Source organism: Desmodus rotundus, chromosome 7 (genome assembly GCF_022682495.2).
Source record: "Desmodus rotundus isolate HL8 chromosome 7, HLdesRot8A.1, whole genome shotgun sequence".
In the NCBI taxonomy this organism is placed as follows: Eukaryota; Metazoa; Chordata; class Mammalia; order Chiroptera; family Phyllostomidae; genus Desmodus; species Desmodus rotundus.
In genome coordinates, this window is record NC_071393.1 from 9,291,137 (window position 1) to 9,304,387 (window position 13,251).

Below are 13,251 nucleotides of genomic sequence, written 5' to 3' on the forward strand. Positions count from 1 at the left end.
GTGTTGCTAAGGACGTGGAGAAGTTAGAATCCTTGTGCATTGCTGGTGGGAATGTAAAACGGTGCAGCTGCTGCGGAAAACAGTATGATGGCTCCTCACATAATTAAACACAGAATTACCACATCAGCAATTCCACCTTGGGGCATATAAGAATTGAATAGCCCAAAAGAATTGAAAGCAAGGACTTGAACTGATACCTGTGCATGAACATTCATAGCAGCACTATTCATAATAGCCCAGAGGTAGAGACAACCCCAGTGTCCATCTGTGGATGAGCAGGTGAACAAAATGTGGTAGATGCATATGGTGGAATATTACTTGGTCATGAAAAGGTGAACTACTGATTCGTGCTACAACGTGGCTGATCCTTGAAAACATCCTGCTGAGTTTACTTAACTTAGACACACACACGATGCCACTCACAGCAGATACCTGGCATGGTCAGATTCACAGAGGCAAAAAGTAGAGTTGTGGTTTTGGGGAGCTGGGGGGACAGTAGAGACTTGGTGTTTCATGGGCACAGAGGTTCGGTTTGGGGAAGATGAGAGCTTCTGGGGATGGGTGGTGGTGGCAGTTACACAGCAACGCTAATGTGCTTAATGCCACTGGGCCATGCGCTTACAAATGGTTAAAATGGTAAAGTTTATGTTCAGTGTATTTTACCACATTTAAAGAAAAAGAATGCCATGCTAAGCCAGAAAGTGTCCATTTTCTTCTCATTTCATGTCCAAGACTGTGCAACGGGAGTACAGAGGATACTGCAAATATGATCTCAAAATAAGCAGAATGGTACTGAGTTCATCTTTCTTTTTCATTCTGTTTCTCCTATTCATCTTCACTGCCATAAAAGTACTAACAAAAAGACACTAATGCTTATTAAACAACTACACATTGTGATAAGTATGTTCTTCACAAAGTTTACCACTTATGAAGACTCACTAAGATAACGTGTATAAAGTGCTTCGCACTTAGTAGCTGTTAAGAGGAGCACCAAGCAGCTACACTGAATTTGATCTCTACATTTGTCTACAGTAATATCTCATGTAAATCAAGAGCTTCCTCTCTCCTAAGCCCTGTGCTAAGGGCTCGACATGAATATCTCATTTATTTCTCCCAACAATTCTCTCAGGTAGGTACTGTTATTATAATCCTTATGTTTCAGATGAGGAATTTGAAACCCAAAGAGGGTAAGCTATTTGCCTTTGATCAACAGCCAGTAAGTGGAAGAGCCCTAATTCGAACCCTGGTCTCCCTGGCTCCGAGCTGGTGCCTTTGACCATGCCTCCCTAATCCTCCTTTGTTTGTTGCTAAGGCTCAGTCTGCGGGCCACTAAACCCAACCGCCTCCCCTCACCCTCTGTGCCAGCACACAACAAAGGCTCAATAAATATCTGTGGAATCTAAGTCCCCAAAAAGTAATCTCTTGCCGGTTCCCCCACAACCCGTAGGACATTCCCAACTTCCCATATTCTCATTCTCAAATTTAATAACCTTTTATTGGGCATTTATGTGCCAGGCACTGGAGAAAGTCAAAGATGAATAAAACATGTGGTTGACTTCAAGGGAGCACGGTTTCCAATGAGGGGATCATGACTGTGACCTTGGAGTAATTTAAAATTGTTCTCCTCCTCCACCTTCTTACATAATCATCGACAAACTTAAAAACAGAAGTACCACTGTTACTGTTTTGCCCAGCCATCCACAACAGGAGCCCAAAGAACAATGGCCTGGAAGCTCTTTCAGACTTTTTTTCATATTAATTTTAATTCCTTAGTGTTTCATTCACCTATTTATGCTCATCAAAATTATTTCAAGTGCTTTCCCCCAAAACTTGCAGAAGCGGAACTTCCTTTTGCAGCTCAAGTTCTGTTTATAACCACCTCAAGGAAGGACAGGTCTGTCTGCCTTTTAGTAAACCATCTGACACCTCGTCCCCCAAATGACAATTCAAAAGCGTAAACTGGACAGTCTCTTCACTCACACATTTCCCAGTGCCTGCAGGATAAATCCCAACCCAACTTGTTTGGCCTAGCATACAAGGGTAGTCACGATCTGACCCCTAGCGTTACTCAGCCATGCATTGCAACCCTATACACTCACTTCCCATGCCCCCAGTGGCTTTCCTCATTTGGCCTTTGCGGTCTTCTTGCAGGCTCTCAAATGCAGCAGCCTGTCTAGGATGCAGGCCTTCCAACATGCTCTCTTCCCCGCCTGGACAGCTTTCTCGACGCCCGCTTCATCACGGTAAGTTCCACGCAGTTTTTGAGTCTCCACTGAAACATCACTTCCTTACGGCCCCTCCCAACCTAGTCTTCCTTTGCTTTCCTCCATCCTGTTCCATGTTTCACACGTGTAATGAGCATACTCAGTGTCGGTGTGCAGTTCTCTCTGCCCCACTGGGGGGGGTCTGTCTCCTTTACCTGTGGTACCCCCAAAACATAACACAGTCAGTGGCCCTGTGGCACGTGTCAGCAAATGTTTGCTGAATGGGCGATGATGAGTGACTCTCAGAAAATTTCACTGCTCCTGGTGAATACACAAATACGTGGGTGTGGTCTCGTTGAATATTTCGTTCCACTGAGAAGAGAAAAATTGCTGCTAAAATAAAGGCATCCAAATTTCTCTTCCGAAAGTACCTCATCTAAGTTCTTCTTTTTTCATATTTTTTTATTCATCTATTTATGGTTTTAATCATTGTAATGTAATCAGTTTTAAATGAGTCTTTAATAATCCAATTATCTGAAGCAATTGGGATCTCAGCCTGTTGTGTATTGTCTCTGTTCTTTCTTGCTCATGGTGGATGGTTTCCCTGTGTGTTTTGTCATTTCAGAAGAGTAGATCTTTATTTGTGGGAGTCTAGGCTGAAGGCTTGTCCTTTCAGAGTTTGTGTTTAGCTAATTTCTTGGCTTGGGGTTTCCCCATAGTATAAATTTGAACCCCAAACCTATGTGAGTGTAGTTTTATTATTTTGAATGAATGTAGGTTTATTTTTTCATTTATCTAAGGTTGGCCAATCTTTTTTTTTTTTTTTTTTTTGAGAGAGAGAGAGAGAGAGGGAAAGGGAGGGAGAAAGAGAGGGAGAGAAACAAGGATGTGACAGAGAGACATTGATTGGCTGCCTTCTGCATGTCACACAAGCCAGGCATGTGCCCTGATGGGGAATCAAACTGGTGACATTTTGGTTTGCTGGAGGATGCCCAACCAACTGAGTCACACCAGCCTACTTTTATTGTGACAAATTCATTGGGGCATTTCTTTCCCACCAGGGGCCCAGATTGAGACAGATAAGTGTCCTTGTTATCGCCCAGATTTTTCCTCCCCGCCCCCTTTCCCTAAAGGTGGAGCCCTTTGAGGGTCCTTGTTTGTGTGGAGACCGCAGTCCCAATTCCCTCAAGGCTTTGTCCCCTGTCCTTTGGGACCGTCACAACTCAATCCCGTCCTGACTCTGTGCAGCAACTGTCAACCACTCCGGTCTTCACACCCTCTTTTTCTGACTCCTGAGGATCGTCCCTATTCTCTAGCATTTACAAGGGTGACTATTGTATTTTATCCAGCATTTCTAGATGACTATTAAATGTGAAAAAGGTTTTAGATTATCTAGTCTAAAATATTGCCAAAAATAGAAACCCAGTAGGCTCATTTTTAGATCTTTCCCCTCATTCTGTGTGCATGAGCCTGTTTTTTAAAAAGGTCACTTTGTTCTCTCCTTATTCTGTCTATTTACCATTTTTCTCCTATTCTCTTATCTTAAACTTGCATTATAGATCAAAATGCCTTATGCTAATAATCTCTCATGTATAAATTATTCTTTTTTCCACTTAGCATTTGGCTCTTCTTACTGGTTCTTTTTCATCCCCTTTCCTAACTAGTCTTTTATGTAATTTTCCAGTGAACAGGCACCAAATATAGCTAGTATTTGCTCTATATGTCACCTGCTAATTTAACAGCTCTTCTCCTAAAATAAAAAAAGGAAAAATCTATACCAATCTTGCAAATAAAAAAAGAAAAGAGAAAATCTTGAGGTTGACAAAACTTCTAGCAATGTTTCCACATGTCCCATTGTCAAAATGCTGGCAAATTTGGAAAAACTGGGTAGCTAAGTTTTTAAAAATTCAGTACTAGTATTACAAGTCATATTTATAATGCAAATGGAAATTTCAATGTGCTTAAAACTTTTTTTAGACCTAGATCAACTTATTTTGGACTTAGATCTGGGTATGCATATAAATATTTCTATTTCTATACAAGCACACCAGTGTACTTTATACAGATAATCTCTACCACCTAGATCTGCCCTAGCAGAGGGTCCAGTTTATAACGCTGTCCATCCTTACTCACAGCTTCCTTGGAGTTTCTCATTTGCATAATAATGAGTGAAAATAGGTAAGTATTGAAGCGACTGCTGTCGTCAAGGCTCTAATGAAAGTTACACGTTAACTAGCTTATACAGCAGTCACTCTCCATGACAGAAACATCAGCGACTGAAATAGTTTGTAAGCACAGCCACAAAGCTTTTTCAAAAGAACTTTTTAAAAATCTTTTTAGTTATGACAGCTTTGGTTAATGAATATTCCACCTGGTTTTTCTTCTCTACCTAAATGTAATGGCTTGAAACAACCATCATTTTATTTGCCCCTGAGTGGGCGGGTCAAGAACGCCAGCAGGGCTCTGAGGGGCGGGTCATCTGTGGTCCACGTGGGGTCAGCTGCAGTGGCCTCATGTGGGCTGGAGGATCCAAGATGGCTACATGCTCAGGGTAGCACTTCATCTGGAATGCCTCAACAGCTGAGGACTGTATAGGATAGCTGGGGCCTTCTTTCCTAGGGTGTGGGCTGGACTCCCTCGTGTGTCTGGGGCCTCCTTTCTGGCTGTCAGCTGGGTTCCTGGAGTTGCCTCTTTTGGCCTCTTTCTCCAGTAGGATAGCCTGGACTTCCTGACAAGGCGGATGGTATCCCCTCTACTTCAGGTTAAAACTTGTAGGTCTCAGCCTGGAAATCCCAGGACAGAATTTCCACCACATCTGTTGCTCAAAAGCCAGCCTAGATTCCAGGAGTGAGGAAATTGACTCCATCTCTTGAGGGCATAGAGATGCATGCAACCACAGGAATGGGAGGAATCGTTGGCAGTCACCTTTGCAGACAATCTATCATGGTCACTTTACCCAAATAAACAGCACTCACTCCCTTTAAGTTGCCACAAATCAACAGATAAGCTTCTTATTAACTATAGTGTATTCAGTACTAGTATTAGGATAGTCTATGGTACTTGCACTAAATATGTCAAGGTACTTTCCCAATACAAATCTCTTTAGGGCAGTGTTTGAATGTCACTGTTATTTCTCAGCATCTATAGTTTCAAGAAAGAAGGTGTAATCTCACTTCTTAAATATTAAAGTGTAAGCTAAATTCACCTGGTCCTTAGCATCTGAAATACTACCTTTAGTTCATTATTTCTGGTGTCTTCTCCCCTGGTGGTTGGTCACTTAGGAGTGCAGGGAGACATGAATAAATTATCTTGTTTTCTTGTTCTGATAATCCCATATTGCAGTCTTGGAATAACTTTCTAATCCCATTAACTGTTTTTAAAGAAATAACACGATTTTGATTTTGCAGATTTTATCACACCCAGTTCTCTGCGATCGGGTACACCAAGATCTTACCATTGAAACCCTTCCTGGTGTTCAGCAGATGGATAATCTTGAAATATGTATGTATGGGATTGAGTTCCGTGACTACCCAAACATGCCAAGCACTTCCCTGGCATTTGGAATTATGCAACGGAAAACATTTCCAGTGATGCCCTTTTATGTGTTAATTTTGCAAAATTTATTCTCAATTATAATTTCAAATCACCTGAGCAACAGAAGAAAATGAGAAGTTGTATAAAAACCAAGAATGTATTTAAATGTAGCATTAAGAAAACACTTTTAATTAATTTGGCACAAAGGGAAGATAACCCATATTTAACAAGCTAGTTCTGTTTTGACATTTGCCAAAATATGACATATGAATATGTTGTTTTTGTCCAATAACCCTTAAATTTAAAAAATTAAAGCAGAGGGTATAAAATCATCTACTCCCATGAGACTGAGGAAATTTTAATTAGACTCCTTTAAGGAAGAAATTTGCTTCTGTTAAAATTTTTTAAAATCTGTATATTTAATGACCTTTAAATGTCAAGACTTTCTCAAGACACAATAGTCCCATTTTCATACTAATGAACATGTCAGATATTTTAATGCCCAGCATATCTGCCCCTTTAGAACAAGATTTGATTTTAAGGTGTCTCCCTTTAAAAGAAACACACTTTCTCATAAGTTGAAATAATTTTTTAAAATATACTTTGACCATTTACATCTTTGAAACATGTAAAATATCTTCAAGTTTAAAAATTCTCCTCCGTGTTGACTTGCAGCAACCGTGGCTCCTCATTTTTCAGTACTACACTCTGGCTTGTACTTTCCAGCGCTGCATTTATTTAAAATATACATTGTTTAAATCACATCGCCATTGAACCTGGGCCAAGTCTGTTGAAAGAGTGAGAGTGAGTCTGGGGGGACTGGAGAATGGGATGAAGTGTCTGTAAATGGCACTTCTTTGGGTACCATCTCCTGGATAACACAGTGTTGTGCAACTCTGCCGTGCAACGTAAATAATGACAGTAATTTGCATTTTCCTACTACTATTCGTCCTTGAATGGGATCTACAGTCTTTTACCAATGTTAAGATCTAATTCTCACTTCATTGCGTCTCCCGGGGTCCTCACTATGAAGAGAGGAGGGAGGTGAGCAGTTTTCTTGTTCTGCGTGCAGGTCGGACAGCAGGCACACGCCCAGCTGCTCTTTTGCCTCTGCGTTTCGGCCTCACAAACCCAAAAGCAGTGTGGCCCAAGACTGGGCCTACATCCTACATCAAACAGAGCCAGAGTAATGCAACCACTCTTCCCTCACCTCCTTGTTAAACACCCTTTTCTCTTTTTCAGTCATGATGACCCCAGAGAGCCCAACCTAGGGCGATTATGCTGGACTCCAAGCAGGGAGAATCAGGAAAGATTCCAGAAGAAGAAATAGTTTTTATTTTTTACCAGCCTGGAGGACCTATTATTAGTGTGATAGAATAACGTGATTGAGAAATTACTTTCTACTCTAGACTCATCACAAAGACTACCAGGGACTTTTTCCCCCAAGCAATTAAGCCTCACAGAGTCTTGGGGTATTGGATTTGCCTAATTCAGGGGAGCTTGGATGCCCAGGAACTTTGAGATTTATTGAAATGCCAGGCCCTTAGAGGAAAAGATGTGGGACTCCTGTGTGAGAGAGGAGTGGCCCAGCTCCCTGAAGAATCCCACACAAGGACTGCAGAGCAGCAGCAAGAAGCACGATGGTGAGATAAGAGATATGTCCTGCGGTATCCAGGGCTCACCAACTGAGATGTGGACATGAACTGCCTGGGGACCTTAAAATGACATTTTGACTCAGAAGGTCTGGAGTGGGTCCAGAGACCCTGCATTTCATTTCCTTCCTTCCTTCCATTCTTTCTCTTTCTCTCCTTCCTTCCTTCCTTCCATCTTTCCTTCTTTCTTTCTTTCTTGTTGCTGTTTGATTTTTTTATCCTTACCCAGGGATAGTTTTTGAAAAAAGATTTCATTTATTTATTTTTAGAGAGAGGGAAAGGGAGGGAGAAAGAGAGGGAGAGAAACATTGATGTGAAAGAGAAACATCAAACAGTGGCTTCTTGTACACCCCGACCGACCAGGGACAAAACCCGCAGCCCAGGCTTGTGCCCTGACCAGGAATCAAATGGTGACCTTTCGCTTTGCGGAATGATGTCCAAATGAGCCACACGGGTCAGGGCATGTTTTTCAACGATGAAGGGGGAGAGAGAGGGCAGGGGCAGAGAGAAAGAGACATCGATCAGTTGCCTCCCATTTGCACCCCGACAGGATATGGAACCCACAACCTAGGTAAGTGCCCTGACCAGAATTGAACCCACCCCCGTTTCAGTTTACAGGACAATGCTCCAATCAATTGGGCCACCTGGCCAGGGCCAGAGACTCTGCATTTCTAACAAGCTCCCAAGTAGTGTCGATATACTATCGGTCCTGGGACTCCACTTTGAGTAGTAGGGGGTATGGAGGAGTAGGTAGGACTTCAGAAAATGAAAGTCTAAACTTCAAGTCCTGTGCCACTGGAAACAAATGGCACAACTTCAGAACGGCTGAGACAGACACTGAAGGAAAGGGCACTATTATCAGCAGAGCTGCCAGCCTTCCACGGACCATTTCAGTCCCCACAAAGAGCATCTATTCCAACGAACTACAGAAAGGACTGCAGACTAAAAGCCCTTCTCCCAATGTTCTGTGCTATTTCCCCACAATGTCTTGGGCTTCTTAAATGACCTCAGGGAAGGGAAGAAACCCAACTCCCAGCTCCCCGTAGACTGAATTTCCAAACTACCTTGGTTTAAGAAAAGAACATTTTTCTCAAGCCAAGGTAGTTGACTCAGGAGGACCTGAGTCAAACATAATTATTCTAGAAAAATTAAGTAATGTGACTTTTTCTTTTTTGAGCCCGAGTATCATGGAGCAAATTCATGTGAGTTACCTTTTTTTAATGTCAAAATTAAAGAGAATCAGATTCAAGAATCAACAAACAACCTTTTATCAGTTATTCAATCAACAAATGGTAGGGGCTAATGAATGGATTTCCCTAAGTCCTGATGTGGAGCATTTTGGGGCTTCTGACAAGAAAGCAAGCAAGTGCCCCCAAAGATCTGAGGAATTAAATCCCTTACCAGTCAATGATTTTGCCATGCTCACCAAAGCAGATGGCCCTTCCCCTTATACACACTCTTCAAATTGCTCTTCGAGGTTTTTTTTTTTTCCTTCTGCATGCCCTTGCTGTTCATTTAAACATGATTTCACCACTATAAACAGGTTCAGGAGAAAGACCCAGTTTGATTTTCTTCTGCCAGCATCTTCCAAAGATAGCTTCGCATCCCATTCTCTCATAAAAACAAGTCTTAAAAATAAACGAAGGCAGTAAGCGCTGTGTCCAAAGCCAAGTTTGTTCCAAAGCTGAGAGTAATAAAATCCAGGGCTCCCTCTCCCTTATTCAATTTCAAGAGCAAATGCCTTCCATTGGCAATTTTGTTTGTAACCTCTGATCCTGCCATTTCCAGGACCTGATGTTTTATTAAAGCGTTTCCAAGTCTGGCCCTGATTATATAAGAAACGTTTGTGCCTGTGCTTGCCAGTGTCACAATCCGCATGGAGGTACCAGCTTGATTTGCCCTTAATCCTCCAGAAGTTCTAAAATCAGAGCAGAAGGCAAGCAGGAATTACTGTATCTTTTCCCCTGATCATCTGTCCTTGAGAAATCAAAAGTCACAAAGTGATCCTACAGTATTTTTGTTTGGCCAGCAGTATTTTTTTTAACTAGTTGCCAACATTTAAATACAGGAATTTCACATAAAAATCCAAATTTCTGGTTTCTCTTGAAAAAATCAGCAGATCTGGCAACCTTTGTCTGCTGTCCTGAATGGCTGAATACTGATGTGTGATCCTTTGGTGGCCAGCATCTGAACCCTCTCCTATGTTCAGCAATTGTTCCCAATTCGCGAGGCTTGGTGGGAGGGAGGCAGGTGTCTTTCCCATTATTCAAGCTGTATATATATACGAGGTACTCACTAGCCCGAGACCCAGGCCTGGCCAATGTGACACGTCTCCCAGGCTTTTAAATGGGGCGCTAGTTCTAGGAAGGATCCAGTACAGGAGAGAACCGGTGAATTCTTTCCGACAGTAGAAACGGGGAAAGCACTGTCCAGATTCTAGAGACTGAAGGGTCAGGAGGGTCTAAAGGGCAGCAGCAGCAACGGTTTCCCCACTGGCTTGGTTCTGTGGAGTGATTTTGACCATATTTTAGTTCCATGGCCTGTTTTGTTCCATTTTCCCAGTGGGGCTCTGCAGCCAGCCTGCTGACTGTGGGCTGTTCAATATTCCCTTGCTATATTCCTTTTCTGCATACATTTTCCATCTACAAACTGTGACTCCTTGAGGCAGGGCATAGTTTCCGCCCAGCCCTCTTCCTAATTTATATCTTAATTTCCAGGCCACTTACAGACATGTGAGTTTATAACCCTGCTCTTCATCTCTCTCTTTCTCTTTAAAGTGATAGAATTTTGACACTGGGAGAGAAGTAAAACCCACCTACTGTGAGGATCAGCAAAGTAATAAGAAAAGTTTCCTAGAGCAGCCCCCTATTCCACATTTCCTCTTACATCTCATTGGGCAGAGCTGGGTCACATGCTCACCCTGTAAGCCAATCAAGGAACGAGGGTTGCTGTGATCCACTTAGTCTACAGTGCAACTTTGGCTGAATATTAGAATCACCTGAGAAGCTTCTTTAACTGCCAATGCTGGGCCCTACCCCCCCTAGAGGCCCAATTTAATTGGTCTGGCTGGATTTCTGGCATTGGAATTTTTAAAAATCTTCAGGTACTTTTAATGTCATCCCTCTCTCTAGTCCACCCCTCCACCACCACCCCTTTTTACAGGTGCCAACACAGAGGTCCAAAGAAAGACTAAATAACTTGACCTAAGGACTGTACCTTCAAATAACTGCAAAAACAGAAACAAAAAAAAGCACACACACACATAAATCACATTTAATAGGACACCTTCATTTTCCCAGAATATGCACGTGAGCACCCGTTCTTTTTCTTAGAAAGTGAAGTCATGGAGAGCTCGAGGACTGAGGAACAGTAGAGCGTAGTGCGGTGAGACTCAGATTTGATCACATCACAATCCCCTGGGGGGCTTGTTACAACACAGATGGCTGGGCCCATCCCCAGAGCCTCAGGTTTGGAGTGAGGGGGAAAATAATGAAAATTTCTAACAAGTTCCCAGGGGACAATGCTGCTGCTGCTGCTGGTCCGAGGACCACACTAGTGCAGCGGCTAAGAGTTTAGGCTACCGAATCGCCCTACCTTGATTAAGAACCAGTTCTGCTCCTGACCACTGGTCAGAAAATGGGCAAGTTACTTAACATGTACGAAATGGGACCAATGATATTAGTCTGGGCTTATCACAACCATCAAGCAAGTATGATAAACGTAAAGCCCTTAGAACAATGTCTGGCCTATAGTGTTAATAACTGCCTAATAAATAATAGCTATTATCACTCATTCATTCAGTCAGTCATTTTTACAATTATTAATTGAGTGCTCCCTTTGAGCCAGGCAGTGTTCCAGGCACCAGGAGCACAGCAGTGAATAAGTGAAAGCCTGGCCTTTCAATGAGCCTACCAGGCCACTGCAGAGGCACACGATGACCTTGTAAACACATAATATGCCACACAGAAGAATGCTACATTCCCAGCAAACCAAACAGCAGGTGCACACGGAGTCTTATGAGAACTCGATCCAGTCGTGTTCGTATCTTCCAGTTCAAGGAAGCGGTGGCATCGTGTTTCTAACGCAAAGGCCCCTTAGCAAGATGGCTCTTACCATGGGTGCTGAATAAGCCCAGGTTATGGTGTTTTCGTCGGGGTTCTCCACGGAAATAGAACCAGCAGAAAAAATATATATGTAGATTTAAAAGTCCACTTCTATATTCTATGTTATACGATAAATATATATTATTACCACATAACATTATATGTTCATAATAGTTATATATACTACATATTTTACATATTCATATTTATATAAATATTTATATTATACATTATACGAATTGGCTCACTTGATTATGGAGGCCAAGACATCCACGATCTGCCATCTGCAAGCTGAAGGCCCAGGAAAGCTGGAGGCGTCATTTAGTCTGATTCCAAAAGCCTGCCAATCAAGAGCACAGGTGTCCCAGGACAGAAGATGGATGTCCCAGCTCAAAAAGAGAGCAAATTCACCCTTCCTCTGTCTTAGATCTTTGCTTAGTCTACCAATTCAAATGCCAGTCTCTTCCAGAAACACCCTCAGAGACACACCCCCAAAATAACACAAGAAATTAACCCTCACAGGCAGTCACACCCGCCAATTCTTTAGGTTTTGTTTGAGAGGAAACATTTGAAACGAGAACAGGGTGAGTGGAGAGGGTGTTAGAAGGGAGGGAGAGAGAAGGCGGCAATGTGTAGGATGCTTTACATGTGTTATTTCATTTAATCCTCACAATCATTTCGGGGTGGGTACTGTGGGAGGAGGAGAGGAAGCAACCTGCCCTAAGCTAAGTGGGAAAAGTGGCATGCTAATGAGCTGAACAACTATATTATTAGAGCTGGCCTGGGAGGAAGCAGAGAGTAGGGGCGTAGTCATACCACAAGCCACATCTGACCCCCTTCTACTGAATCCCCAGGCAGGGCCTAGGGTGTTGCCCACTGTCCGTCTACTCTGTTCCTAAAGCAGGTGACAGTGGTGTAATGAGATGCAAGGAGCAGCTACTTCTGAATCAGAACACCATGACCCCAGGCCAGCATCATTTCCCAACATTGTCTTTCTCAACATGTAAAAAACAAAAACTTTATTAAGGATGCCATAAACATTCACTGCTGGGAAATAGAGACCAGCAAAATAGAAGAAAATAAAAGTGGTTTATAATCCCCTCACCTAAAGAAAAAAATACCCTAAAATGTTGATAGCAGTTCCCCTCTTATCTTCAAATCATTTAGGGACCCAATCCTCTATGCCTATTAACTGGCTCTTTCCAATTACACACATTAACCTAACTGGAAGTCTGTTTAATTAATTAATTGTTTTCACTCTGGATTTGTTTCTGGAGGTTGGTTCTCTAGATTTTGTTAGATGGGGACATGAACTTGGGACAGCATGAAATTGTGTTTGTATGGAGTTGCTTTTGTATTCGGAGTACTCACCTCACAGCTTTGGGACCAGGAGGTTTTCGAGCCTTTTTTCATATGGCATCTATATTCAAGAACTGGCGTGGCATTTGGAGATTTTTCCTCCGGATTTTTTAGCGCTGGCCTCTTTCTGTTCCTTTAAACATCAGTGTTTGAACTTTGGCGATACCTGGGATTGGCTTTGGCCGTAAGACTTTAATTTGTAATGATAACTGGCTGTCGCAGGGGTGGCCTTGTCTCTCCCTGCTGCCCCTGTCACGGGGCTCCGAAGACTCAGCACCGCGGGCTAGAAGCGAGCGCAAGGGAAGCTGGCAGCCCGCGCTTCACGGTAACCAGGCAACCGGCGCCTTAGCAACAGAGAGGGGGCGAACCCTAAAGAGGAAGTCGGAAGCAGCGGCTAAA